Source organism: Dendrobates tinctorius, unplaced genomic scaffold (assembly GCF_039654945.1).
Source record: "Dendrobates tinctorius isolate UK_male_01 unplaced genomic scaffold, ASM3965494v1 ptg000018l, whole genome shotgun sequence".
NCBI lineage: Eukaryota > Metazoa > Chordata > Amphibia > Anura > Dendrobatidae > Dendrobates > Dendrobates tinctorius.
The window spans coordinates 18709005-18721866 of NW_027361686.1; the positions used below are offsets into that span (position 1 = coordinate 18709005).

General features: G+C 47.4%; 1 long non-coding RNA gene across 1 annotated transcript; it reads right to left on the reverse strand.

Annotated features, from left to right (window-relative positions):
- Nucleotides 1–9042: 9042 nt before the first annotated feature.
- On the reverse strand, nucleotides 9043–12662 carry LOC141082569 (uncharacterized). Its single transcript, XR_012230537.1, has 3 exons — nucleotides 12547–12662; nucleotides 11398–11520; nucleotides 9043–9110 (listed from the first exon to the last, which is right to left on the reverse strand). It is a non-coding gene; the product is annotated as an uncharacterized lncRNA (long non-coding RNA).
- Between the last annotated feature and the right edge of the window lie 200 nt (nucleotides 12663–12862).

Genomic DNA, 12862 nt, shown 5'->3' on the forward strand with positions numbered 1-12862 from the left:
TCTCATGACGAGGCCCATCTATTTCTCCATACAGAATCATTGGTCCCATATAATGTTTGAAACAGTATATGATGAGCTCCACATAATGCTACAGTATATGTTGGTCCCCATGGATGAAGCTCCACTGTCTTATGGGCCCAAATAATGCTCCAAACATAATGGGCCCCATTTCTAATGCTCTAGTGTATAATGGGCCCTGTAAATGCTGCTCCAGTGTCTGATGTCCACCTTTGGAATGTTCCAGTGTATGGTGGGCCCCATCTATCATTCTCCAGAGTATAGTGCTCCCCAAAAATTGCTGTCCCAACATTGAAAACAATCAAATAAGTCTCCTCGCTAGGGAATCCCTGTACTAGTCTGGACTCCTCGTCGTCCCCATCTTCCATCTCACTGCACAGTATTTCAACCTTGCAAGTGATGTGATCCTGAGCAAGCAGGGGGGCCCACTCGTTGGCGACGGCACTGGCACAGGGCCCCTGATAGTACGGTGGTGTGTCTGATGGCGGGTGGGCCGAACCTGCACTTTCATCTGCAGCTTCCTCTTTGTCACCATGTAAGATGGAACTGTATATGGGAAGGGTAATCTGAGTTTCATCAGGGTCAGATTCAGGCCGTGTAGTGTGCGAGGGGAATGTAGTGGTCTGGGTCAATGTACCAGCAGATTCATCGAGCAGTGGCTGGGCATCAGTGCACTTGTGTTGCCCCCAGGAGTACGGTCGCCACAGTGGCATTACCTTCCTCCTAGGGAGTGTGATGTCATGCTTGGGAGCAACGAAGGATCTCTCTAGCAGGTTAACTGATTGGGCGGCGTTATTCCCACGAGTCATGACCCTCCAAACAGCGTTCATGAAGGCAAAGTGTTTGTTTTACGTGGGCAGTATGGCTGCAAAGCTGAACCTTAAAGGAATGTCCAGAAGGGCACCACCAGGAGTGGAGCCTACGGTGTAATTTGACTCAACACGGGCAACCTCAACCATGCCAGCTACAGAACAGATGCACACATTGCAAGCTTAATTCTGTTAACGAACGAGACTCCGTCATGCCCCGCGGTCCGAGTCCGGCTTACTAGAGGGACACGTGAGGCTCTGGCACATGAGATTGGCCAATAACTGGTGTGTCATGCCCTTACATGTCCGTGGCTGCATGTGCGCTACACTGAAAAGGCCAGCGTTTGTCGCTTACAGGTGCAGATAACCCGCTGAACAACGTTAGTGATGGGGATCACTGATTACAATTATTACTCGCGAACGATGATTTCCCAGTAAGTGCAGGTCAACCGCAGTTCCGGAATTAGGCCTAACCGTCATTCCTGAAAAAATGAAAAACTTACGTGTGCAAACCACAGGTGCTGTAGCTTGCTTAACAGCTCGCCAGCCGTTCTCACGCCCAGTATGGATTACACGTGATTGCACAAAGGTGAGAAAGGGTACCGTATCCCCGGATAACATGTATGGATAGCGTACACATTCAAAAGATATGTCTATACATCAGGAGGCAGGCTCAGACGGTGTCAGGCACAGTATGGATTTGACGGCCCAGACTACACAGCGGAGGAGCAGGGAGAGGTAAAGATTGCAAATGCTGGGGCCCTGCCCAAGCAAGGGTGGCCCACTCGTGGGCGTCGGTACTGGCACTGGGCCCCTCATAGTACGGCGGTGTGTCTGACGGCGGGTGTGCACCACCACCGTCAGAGACACTTGATTGCACTATGAGGGACCCTGTGCCAGTGCCCGCGCCCAAGAGTCGGCCTACCCACCTGTCCAGGGCAACGGCACTCGCACGGTGTCGTGCGCTAGGTGGTGACCCCGGCCATGGGGGGGGAGGCAGCACAGTTAGGGAGTTTTAGAAAGTGGCATATGTTGATGTTGGACATTCAGCTGATGCAAAAGGCGAAATAGGTCAAGTCCCAGGAAGAGGTGGACCAAAGCAAGCCATTTTTCTGTCACCCTATGTGTCATCAGGGGAAGGTGGGACAAAATCCTTGGAAACCCATGCATGGTTCATTTTAATGAAGGTTAGATCATCCACATTTTGGGTTGACAGACGGGTCCTTTTTTCTGTCAGGATTGATCCAGCTGCACTGAAGACTCTTTCCGATAGCACACTTGCAGCTGGGCAAGCGAGCTCCTGTAAGGCATATTGTGCCAATTCAGGCCAGGTGTCCAGTTTAGCGGCCCAATAGTCAAAGGGGAATGACCTGTGTGGGAGAACATCGATATGGGAGGAAAAGTAGTTTGTAACCATAGTTGACAACTGCTGTCTCCTGTCACTTTCCATCGATGCTGTATTACCAGTTGTGTGAGCGGTACTTGAAAAATCAGTCCACAACATTGTCATGAAACCCCTGTCTCCAACGCCACTTCTGCTGTGTGCACCATGAACACCTCTGCCAAGCTGCCCCCGGCCCGTACGGCTCGTGTGAGAACCATCACCGCTGCTGTGTGCTGGGAATGCCTCAAGCAACCGATTTACCAGAGTTGCTTGTTTATTAGCCAATATTAGGTCAAGGTTCTCCTGTGGCATGATGTTTTGTAATTTGCCTTTATAGCATGGATCCAGGATGCTGGCCAACCAGTAGTCATCATCGTTCATCATTTCGGCAATGCGGGGGTCCCTTTTTAGGATCCGCAAGGCATAATCTGACATGTGGGCCAATGTTCCCGGTGTCAATGATGCACTGCGAGTGCTGGTTGGAGGAGCACTTTCTGGCAAATCCACATCCCTCCAGTCACGCACAAACCCTGTACCAGACCTTGCCACACCAACATTTTCACTTGCCCCACGAGATGCATCCTCCTCCCCTAAGTAATCATCCCCATCATCATCCTCCTCCTCCTCTTCTTCCTCCAACTCGTCCAGGAGAAGTCCCTGAGCAGACAATGGCTGAATGTCATCAAGGATTCCCTCTTCCTCCTCGTCAACATTGGCTGCAGACGCCTGCTCCTTAAGGTGCGTCAAAGTTTGCATGAGCAGACGCATAAGTGGGATGCTCATGCTTAGGATGGCGTCGTCTGCGCTTACCAGCCGTGTGCATTCCTCAAAACACTGAAGGACTTTACAGAGGTCTTTCAGCTTCGACCACTGCACACCTGTCAACTCCATGTCTGCTCTCAAAGTGCCTGGCCGTGTATCCTCCCACAAATGCATTATGGCCTGCCTCTGCTCGCACAGCCGCTCCACCATGTGCAGGGTGGAGTTCCACCTTGTTGCAATGTCGATAATGAGGCGGTGGTTGGGAAGGTGGAGCAATCGCTGCAGCTTCTGCATACGAACGGAGTGTACAGGCGACCGGCGGATGTGCGCGCACAGTCTTCGCACCTTATGGAGCAGGGCTGTTAATTCCGGATAATTTTTGAGGAAGCACTGCACCACCAGGTTCAAGGTGTGAGCCAAGCAAGGTATGTGGCTGAGTTTTGAAAGGGCTATGGCTGCCACAAAATTACGGCCGTTATCACTAACTACCTTGCCTGCCTCAAGATGTACACTGCCCAGCCATGACTCAGTTTGTCGCTTCAAGTACTCGGCCAGCACCTCGGCGGTGTGTCTGTCGCCCAAACACATCATCTGCAACACAGCCTGCTGACGCTTTCCACTAGCTGCTCGATAGGGGGACACCTCGTGTGCAACAGTGGCAGCTGCAGATGGAGTGCTCGTACGACTGCGCTCTGTGGACGAGCTTTCGCTTCTGGAGGAGGAGGAGGAGGAGGAGGGTGGAATGCCTACAGCCAACTGTTTCCTATACCGTGGGCTAGGCAGCATTGTCCCACCACCGCTGTCCCCTGTGGACCCTGCATCCACCACATTAACCCAGTGCGCAGTGATGGACACGTAACGGCCCTGGCCATGCCGACTGGACCATGCATCAGTTGTGAGGTGCACCTTTCCGCTCACTGACTGCTTGAGTGCATGGACAATGCGGTCTTTCACATGATGGTGGAGGGCTGGGATGGCTTTGCGAGAGAAGAAGTGGCAACTGGGTAGGTCATAGCGTGGTACTGCATAGGCCATGAGTTCGCGGAAAGCTGTGCTTTCCACCAACCGATAGGGCATCATCTCAAACGAGATTAGTTTGGCAATGTGGGCGTTCAAACCCAGTGTAGGCGGATGAGAGACTGAGTACTTTCTTGACCTACTCATAGTGTCTGGGAGGGTGAGCTGGACTTGAGAGCTGCATATGGTGGAAGTAGCGGTGGACAGGGCGGACAGAGAGGGTTGATGATGGTGATGGAGTTGGTGTTCTTTCTGATGGCCTAGATTCAGTCTTTCGTTGATATAACAGTGGGATTCCCTGACTGCTGTGGCCTTGCAACGACACCTCAACATTTGCTGCTGTGCTAACCGGTGGGCTTACAGTGGGGGAAACAATGTAGCGTTGCTGACTACCTTCTTTGTGATCAGTTGCACATGTGGCACTTGAGGTTTGGTGTTGTGTCCACGCTTGCAAGTGCATGCTGGTTAAATGTCTAAGCATGCAACTGGTATTCAAATTTTTCAGATTTTTCCCTCGGCTAAAGGTCTTTGCGCACTTCTTACAGATAACCTTGGCCTGATCATGAGGATTTTGTTCAAAAAAGTGCCACACTGCACTCTTCCTACTTTGGCAGACATTTTGCGGCCTAGCACGCTGTGATGTTTTGACCCTCTGGACAAGCAGTCCAGCAACTCTTTTGATTTTTGGAACCTGTCTTTGGAGTGCTCCGGGCCTGCCAGATAACAGCTGTTGCGATGTCGATGTCTGCTGTGGATGCTCCTCATCTGAGCTATTGGAAGCAGCACCCTCTTCCCCCAATGGATGCCAATCTGGGTCAACAACTGGGTCATCCATCACCTCCTCTTCAATGTCATGTGCACCTTCCTCTGTGTCACCGTGTATGGTGGTATAGTGTGCGGGAAGGGGCACCTGAGTCTCATCAGGGTCAGAATCTGGCTCTGTACACTGCGAGGACAATGTAGTGCTCTGAGTGAATGTACCAGCAGAATCATCTATCAGCGGCTGTGCATCAGTGCACTCCATGTCAGATTCATCTTGGCCTGGGTAATTCACCATTTCACTTGATAATCCAGGCATGGTATGTGAAAATAGCTCCATGGAGTAATCAGTAGTATGGCCTGCGTCATCCTTCAATCTTGGTTGGGGTGAAGGACACAAGGAAAGGTGTGGTTCATGAACATGAGCCTCCAATGACGACTCAGTGCTTTTACTTTTTACAACTTCAGAAGAGGAGGCGATAGAGCTGGAGGCTGAGTCAGCAATGTAAGACAAAACTTTTTCCTGATGCTCTGGCATTAAAAGCGGTTTGCCAACTCCTAGAAAACTAAGCCTTCGAAGCCTTATGGAGCCAGACGATGACGCAGGCTCAACACCTCCTGCATTCGGTCCTATTTTGCTTTTGCCACTACCATCAGATCCACCACCAACACCATCATTACCAGCTGCCAACCCCCGCCCAATTCCACGGCCTCTTCCACCAGCCTTCCTCATTTTTGATAGAAATGTAGACAAAATCCAACAAACTATATAGTAATGTAAAACAAGGTACAAGGTGTCTATAGGACAGGGGAGATTTAGATTTTCTGCAGACACTTGTGGACACTGGACACTTGGATTGTGTGAGGCCCACTGAATATCAGAGCGCTATGTCACAGGCTCGATGCAGCAGGTGTGAAAAAAGTGACTACAGGATAAGGGAGATTTTGAATTTCTGCAGACACTTGTGGACACTGGACACTTTTGGATTGTGTGAGGCCCACTGAATATCAGAGCGCTATGTCACAGGCTCGATGGCACAGGTGTGAAAAAAGTGACTACAGGATAAGGGAGATTTTGAATTTCTGCAGACACTTGTGGACACTGGACACTTGGATTGTGTGAGGCCCACTGAATATCAGAGCGCTATGTCACAGGCTCGATGCAGCAGGTGTGAAAAAAGTGACTACAGGATAAGGGAGATTTTGAATTTCTGCAGACACTTGTGGACACTGGACACTTTTGGATTGTGTGAGGCCCACTGAATATCAGAGCGCTATGTCACAGGCTCGATGGCACAGGTGTGAAAAAAGTGAATTGTAGAATTGGGCAGAATAGGAATCTCCCTAGAGTGTAGGTCTGTAAGAACGGAACAAGTCCTCCACTTATCCTTCCACAGTGACACACAGATAGCTTCACTGTGGCTGTGATAACAGCCGTTACACGGTACTGTGTGAGGAGCGTACACCGCTGTATGGTGTGAATAAATGCACGCTCAGTACCTCAGCAGGACAAAAAAAAAAATTGGGATTGCTTTTAAAAAAGCAGTTTGCAGAGCAGTGGGGAAACAGCAATGCAGCTGTCAGGAAGCCTTAGAAGGCAGCCTAACAACCAACACCGCTGATCCACCACAATATAGCCTCCCCTTGCACTGCACACACAGTGACTGGTGTGTTGCACAGGCAAAAATCGCTAGCAGCAGAAGCAGTTTTTTTTTTTTCTTCCCTGCCTAACGCTCTCCCTACAGAATCAGCAACCTCTCCCTATGCTAAGATCGGCAGAAGTAAGATGGCGGTCGGCGTGCACGCCCTTTTATAACCCCTGTGACGCCCACCAAAGCAAGCCGATCACTTGCATGCCCTTCTGAAAGATGGTGGTGACCCCTGCCTATGTCATCACGTTGCCCACAGTGTCCGTGGATCCTGATTGGCTGAAAAAGAGCGCTAAACAAACTTTTGAAACACGACTTTGGCGCGTAAGTCGCCGACCTCATCCTAGGGTCGGGTTTCGTTTCATGAAACCCGACTTTGCCAAAAGTCGGCGACTTTTGAAATTTTTCGACCCGTTTCGCTCAACTCTAGTGCTGAGCCATGGAGAGCTTTGTGGGTGAGGGTAATAAGTTTGTACTGGATTCTGGAGTTGATGGGTAACCAGTGTATGACATTGGCTGTATACACTCACTGGCCACTTTATTAGGTACACCATGCTAGTAAGGGGTTGGACCCCCTTTTGCCTTCAGAACTGCCTCAATTCTTCATGGCAGAGATTCAACAAGGTGCTGGAAGCATTCCTCAGAGATTTTGGACCATATTGACATGATGGCATCACACAGTTGGCGCAGATTTGTCGGCTGCACATCCCTGATGCGAATCTCCCGTTCCACCACATCCCAAAGATGCTCTATTGGATTGAGATCTGGTGACTGAGGAGGCCATTTGAGTACAGTGAACTCATTGTCATGTTCAAGAAACCAATCTGAGATGATTCGAGCTTTATGACATGGCGCATTATCCTGCTGAAAGTAGCCATCAGATGTTGGGTACATTGTGGTCATAAAGGGATGGACATGGTCAGCAACAATACTCAGGTAGGCTGTGGCGTTGCAACGATGCTCAATTGGTACCAAGGGGCCCAAAGAGTGCCAAGAAAAAATTCCCCACACCATGACACCACCACCACCAGCCTGAACCGTTGATACAAGGCAGGATGGATCCATGCTTTCATGTTGTTTACGCCAAATTCTGACCCTACCATCCGAATGTCGCAGCAGAAATCGAGACTCATCAGACCAGGCAACGTTTTTCCAATCTTCTACTGTCCAATTTCGATGAGCTTGTGCAAATTTTAGCCTCAGTTTCCTGTTCTTAGCTGAGAGGAGTGGTACCCAGTGTGGTCTTCTGCTGCTGTAGCCCATCTGCCTCAAAGTTCGACGCACTGTGCGTTCAGAGATGCTCTTCTGCCTACCTTGGTTGTAACGGGTGGCAATTTGAGTCACTGTTGCCTTTCTATCAGCTCGAACCAGTATGCCCATTCTCCTCTGACCTCTGGCATCAACAAGGCATTTCCGGCCACAGAACTGCCGCTCACTGGTTTTTTTTTCTTTTTCGGACCATTCTCTGTAAACCCTAGAGATGGTTGTGCGTGAAAATCCCAGTAGATCAGCAGTTTCTGAAATACTCAGACCAGCCCTTCTGGCACCAACAATCATGCCACGTTCAAAGGCACTCAAATCACCTTTCTTCCCCATACTGATGCTCGGTTTGAACTGCAGGAGATTGTCTTGACCATGTCTACATGCCTAAATGCACTGAGTTGCCGCCATGTGATTGGCTGATTAGAAATTAAGTCTTAACACACAGTTGGACAGGTGTACCTAATAAAGTGGCCAGTGAGTGTATATGGCATTGTTCTGTAAATTTGGATTCAATCAGACGCCTCCCTGTCTATTGAATACAAACGCACAGGGCCATACACACACAGTGAACAAGTCGGTAGGCCTCCATGTCTATTGTATGATGGATAAGTATCTGTATTTCTCATAATTGAGGACACCATTAATTCTAACCAAATCACAAACTCCATTTGCTGCACTGCAGCCCCAAACGTGCAGGGAACATCCACCACACTGCACTGTTATCTATGGATACTCATTATTGTACCACTGACAAGCTCTTTGGTCATCAGTCCAGAGCATCTGCTGTCATTTTTCTGCAGCTTGGTTCCTATGTTTTCAAGCATAGTTGAGTCACCTGTGTTTCCATGTCTAAGTTATGGCTTTTTGGCTGCAATTCTTTCATTAAGACCACTTCTGGCCAGACTTCTCCAACCAGTAACTCAATCTACTGTGACCAAGAAGGGACAATGCGATCCAAAGTGTAAAAATATAACAAATGTTATTGATAAATATAAAGATACATAATAGAACACAATAGGAAACCTATTGATGCAGTGAAATCACTACATGATAGGGGACATAGATACAGAAAGCAAGAAAGCTATATGCCTTATAACAATCATATATTCAAAGAATAAATATAAGTAACATGCAAAATACAGTATAATGGAGGCCAAAAAAATAAATATTCCACAAAATTGATAGTTATAAAATAATAATTGTATGACCAACCATATCTATATTGCTTACAATATCCAGCCGTATATTGCTATGTGAACTAAGTGTATACCTAAAATACACGGCTAGATACTCTGATAGAATATTGAAATGGGTATGACGCCACCCTAAGGCCAGTCAAATAGACAGTAGATGTGATACACTCCAATTACTATTGATACAGATTACCTGTGGCCATGGTGGCGACAGTAAATGGGCTGCTGTGCACTTCGATGCGCGTTTCACCGCCACCTGCGGATTTGTCAGGAGGGAGAGGAGTGAATTACTGTGGGTGTTATATAGTACAACTAATTACATTAGATGTCATGCATGTGTCCCGACGCGTCCCTGTCATGTTGCCGCATCACCAAGGGGACAGGCTCATTGCGAACGTCACAGGGGCAAATGACCCAGTCAGATGCCCAAACCACATGCAACACTGTTCTGAGCACCGCCTCACACCAATGCAGTGTGCGTCCCCGCGTTACAACAGGAAATAAGCGGCCATGTGACGCAGTCTATAATAAGAGGAGGGAACAAAAGGAGGAATAGGAGTAGCAGGTGAAATATGGTAAAATAGGTATACATTTTAAAAAAGTATCATATAAAAGTAAAAAATACACAAATGAAATTATAACAAAACACCAAGACAATACAAGTAAAATCAAGGTCACCTAACAAAGGTAAAAAGTCAGATGTTCCCAGATATACTGTATCAAGTGATCAATATAGGAGAACCATCAACCACCTGGTAAGTTCAGACACAGACCTCCCAAAAAGGCATACAACAGCCAGTGACCGAACAAGTAATAATACCAGGAGGCAGAGCTTACCAATGGTGTTGAAGGGTGACGTGAACCAGATGACAGAGCCCCGACACGCGTTTCGCGGGTACTGAGCGCCGATTTCTCAAGGGGATGTAATAAATAGTAACATAACATGAATAGGTATGTCATTATGGTAATAAACATAAAAGACATGACTTATGGATATGGGACGGACCCCCACTCCATCTTAAAACCACCATAACTACAGTAAACCTAGGCACTAGAATAAATACACAACACATTATTTTGGTTGTCAAAATGGCCACAGCTTTATTTAAATCACAGGATTAAACAATCACAGTAGGAGTCAGGTGAAGTGCTAGTACATTGGGATTCACAAGTACTGTGATATCCCAGCTGTCTGACATACAGAACCAGGACAGACAGCCATAAAGGGGTGGCACGCACTGGCTTGCCATTCAAGCAGAGCCAGTAAACTTTCAGGGCACCAATGACCCTATTATCCTCACTCCTGTGCTTAACCACTGTGCCCGCCCCTGATTGACATTACCATTACAACGTCCTTGAGGCTGGCCACCAAAGCCGAGCCTGTTCACCACCATGAGGTTTTACATCCTCTATTAGTTAAAATGAGTCCACCTTAACTTGTCTGCAACTTCCACCTGACTCCTAAGCCGCAAAGCTGTGACGGGTTATAAATTCACACTTGCAAAACAGAAGCCGCGGAGACACCATCACGTGTTTCTCAACGCAAGCAATGACCAGCCAGGTCTTTGCCCGGGAAGGAACAACCACGGGAAGGGCAGTCTCCAATGAAGGAAACCACCTATGCCAAAACATGGTATCCATCCACAGACAGCTGTTTCGGGGTATTGCCCCTCATCAGTGTGGAGTAGGAAACTGGCTGGTAGGAGCAATGCCTAGTAAAAAGACTATGAAAAGGAGGATGAATGAACTCATGGAGATCAACATCCGACACTGCGGAGACACCATCACGTGTTTCTCTTGAGAAACACGTGATGGTGTCTCCGCAGTGTCGGATGTTGATCTCCATGAGTTCATTCATCCTCCTTTTCATAAATTCACACTTGACACCTTTTTTTTTTTTTTTTTTAATAAATCACTTTAGTAAACTTATAAACTAGAAGTCCCTGCAAAAGCATAAGGCTGTGTGCACACAATGCGGATATCCAGCGGATCCGCAACGGATTTTTCCGCTCAGAAACGCTGCATATCCGCATTATGATGTACAGTACCATTTAAATCTATGAAAAAAAAAACCGCTGTGCAGACGCTGCAGATTTTTCCACGCGGTTTCCCTGCGGTATAAAATCCGCAGCATGTTACTTCTTTTGTGCGGTTTTCCACCTCCCCTGTCTCCAAATCCGCAGGGGGGGAAACCGCAGTGGAAAACCGCACAAAAACCGCAGGAAATATGGAAGAAATCTGCAGGAAAAATGCAGGTCATTTGACCTGCGGATTTCTTCAATTCTGCGAGGAAAAATCGGCGGGGCAAAAAAGTCCGTCTGCACTCAGCCTTAAGGGGACTAACTTGGCAAACCTCCGACTCACAAAGAATCATCCTACAGCGCTCAGGAGAGGAAAAACCCCCTGTGGAGGAAACCTCTAGGGAACCATGGCTGAAGGATGGCCCTTCCCTTGGGCTTAGACGGTTAATGCTGTTAACTATTTATAGCCATGATAAAATTGAACCTGAAACAAAATATTGAAAAAGATAAATTTCAGCTCACCTCTTGTGAGTGAACTTTGTTGCCATTACTTGATCACAAGCAGCCATGAATGTATTTTAAACATGATACAATAAAAATCCTGGATTTTAAATTTCTGGAGCTGGACCGTTCTTCCTTTTCTTGCTGAAACAAAATATACAATGGTAATTTCAAAAATACAATAAAGCATTCATCATACAAGCAATAATTAAAACGTTTTAGGACAATGATTATAAACAGGGCGGGTGGGCGGGAAATGCTTCCTCCTGTTCATCCTGTGTAAGAAAGAGGGAGAGACACAGATTTCCTGTTCTATATAAGCCCCACCCTCCTCACAGTAACCCCCAGGCACAGACATACTGGGCTTCTTACTCTGAAAGCAACATCCCTCATGCTTAAAATCTACACTATACCAAAAAAGCTGCAGGAGTAAGGGTGTGTGCAGACGCTGCGGAATCCGCTGCGGATTAATCCGCACGGATTTTGAAAAAACTGCAGATAAACCGCAGGTCAAAAGACCTGCGGATTATCTGCGGTTTGGTCCTGCGGATTCCCCATCTCCACAATGGTGGAGATAGGAACCCGCTGCGGATTCCGCAGAAAGAATTGACATGTCACTTCTTTCTGCGGTTTCAAAACCGCAGCAAATCCACGCGGATTTTTCCGCAACGTCTACACAGCGTTTTTTTTTTTACCATTCATTTGAATGGTACTGTACACCGCAGCTAAAACTGCTGCGGGTCCGGAGCGGCCAAAACCGCTGCAGAAACGCAGCGGAATCTGCAGCGTGTGCACATACCCTAAAGGTCCACCCATCCCCAAGTCATGTCCTCCTCCACCTATGGCTCCAGTGGTTTCTTTATATAAACATATATTTAAAAATGGTAGTATTTGCATGAAAGTGGACACAACATCAGTCATTGCTTACAGCTACCCCTTTATAACAATCAGTCTTTACATTACAGGCACTCGTATTCTTAAAAAAAGACACCATGTAATATAATAAAGCAAATATACACATTAACCATTCAACTGGTGAGAATTAACTAGCCGATATAGTGATTGATTTTGTGTAGAGGGTAAATATAAATGTGTATTAATTATATAGATGAATTGTGTTAGTGTATATATACAGGATCCAATGAGAGGAAAGAATAGCACAGCACTCACCGATCCAGGTGAAAAAGTCCGCTTTGTTTAGCACTTCGTCGAAGTGCTAATAAGCACGAAACGGCCGTCGTCAGACATTGCTCACGCCTCCCTCCAGCCCCCCTCCAGCCCCCCGGCCATGAAGTTTTAATGTGGATTGCTAAGTAAAGTGGACTTATTCACCTGGATCGGTGAGTGCTATGCTATTCTTTCCTCTCATTGGATTCATACATTGTGTTTTCTGCACTAGCACCCAAGATCTCGGGGTTCAGCCTCCACGAGCAGTATGGACATGACAGTCTCACATCGGCAGTAGCATTGGCAGTGCCGACTTGCT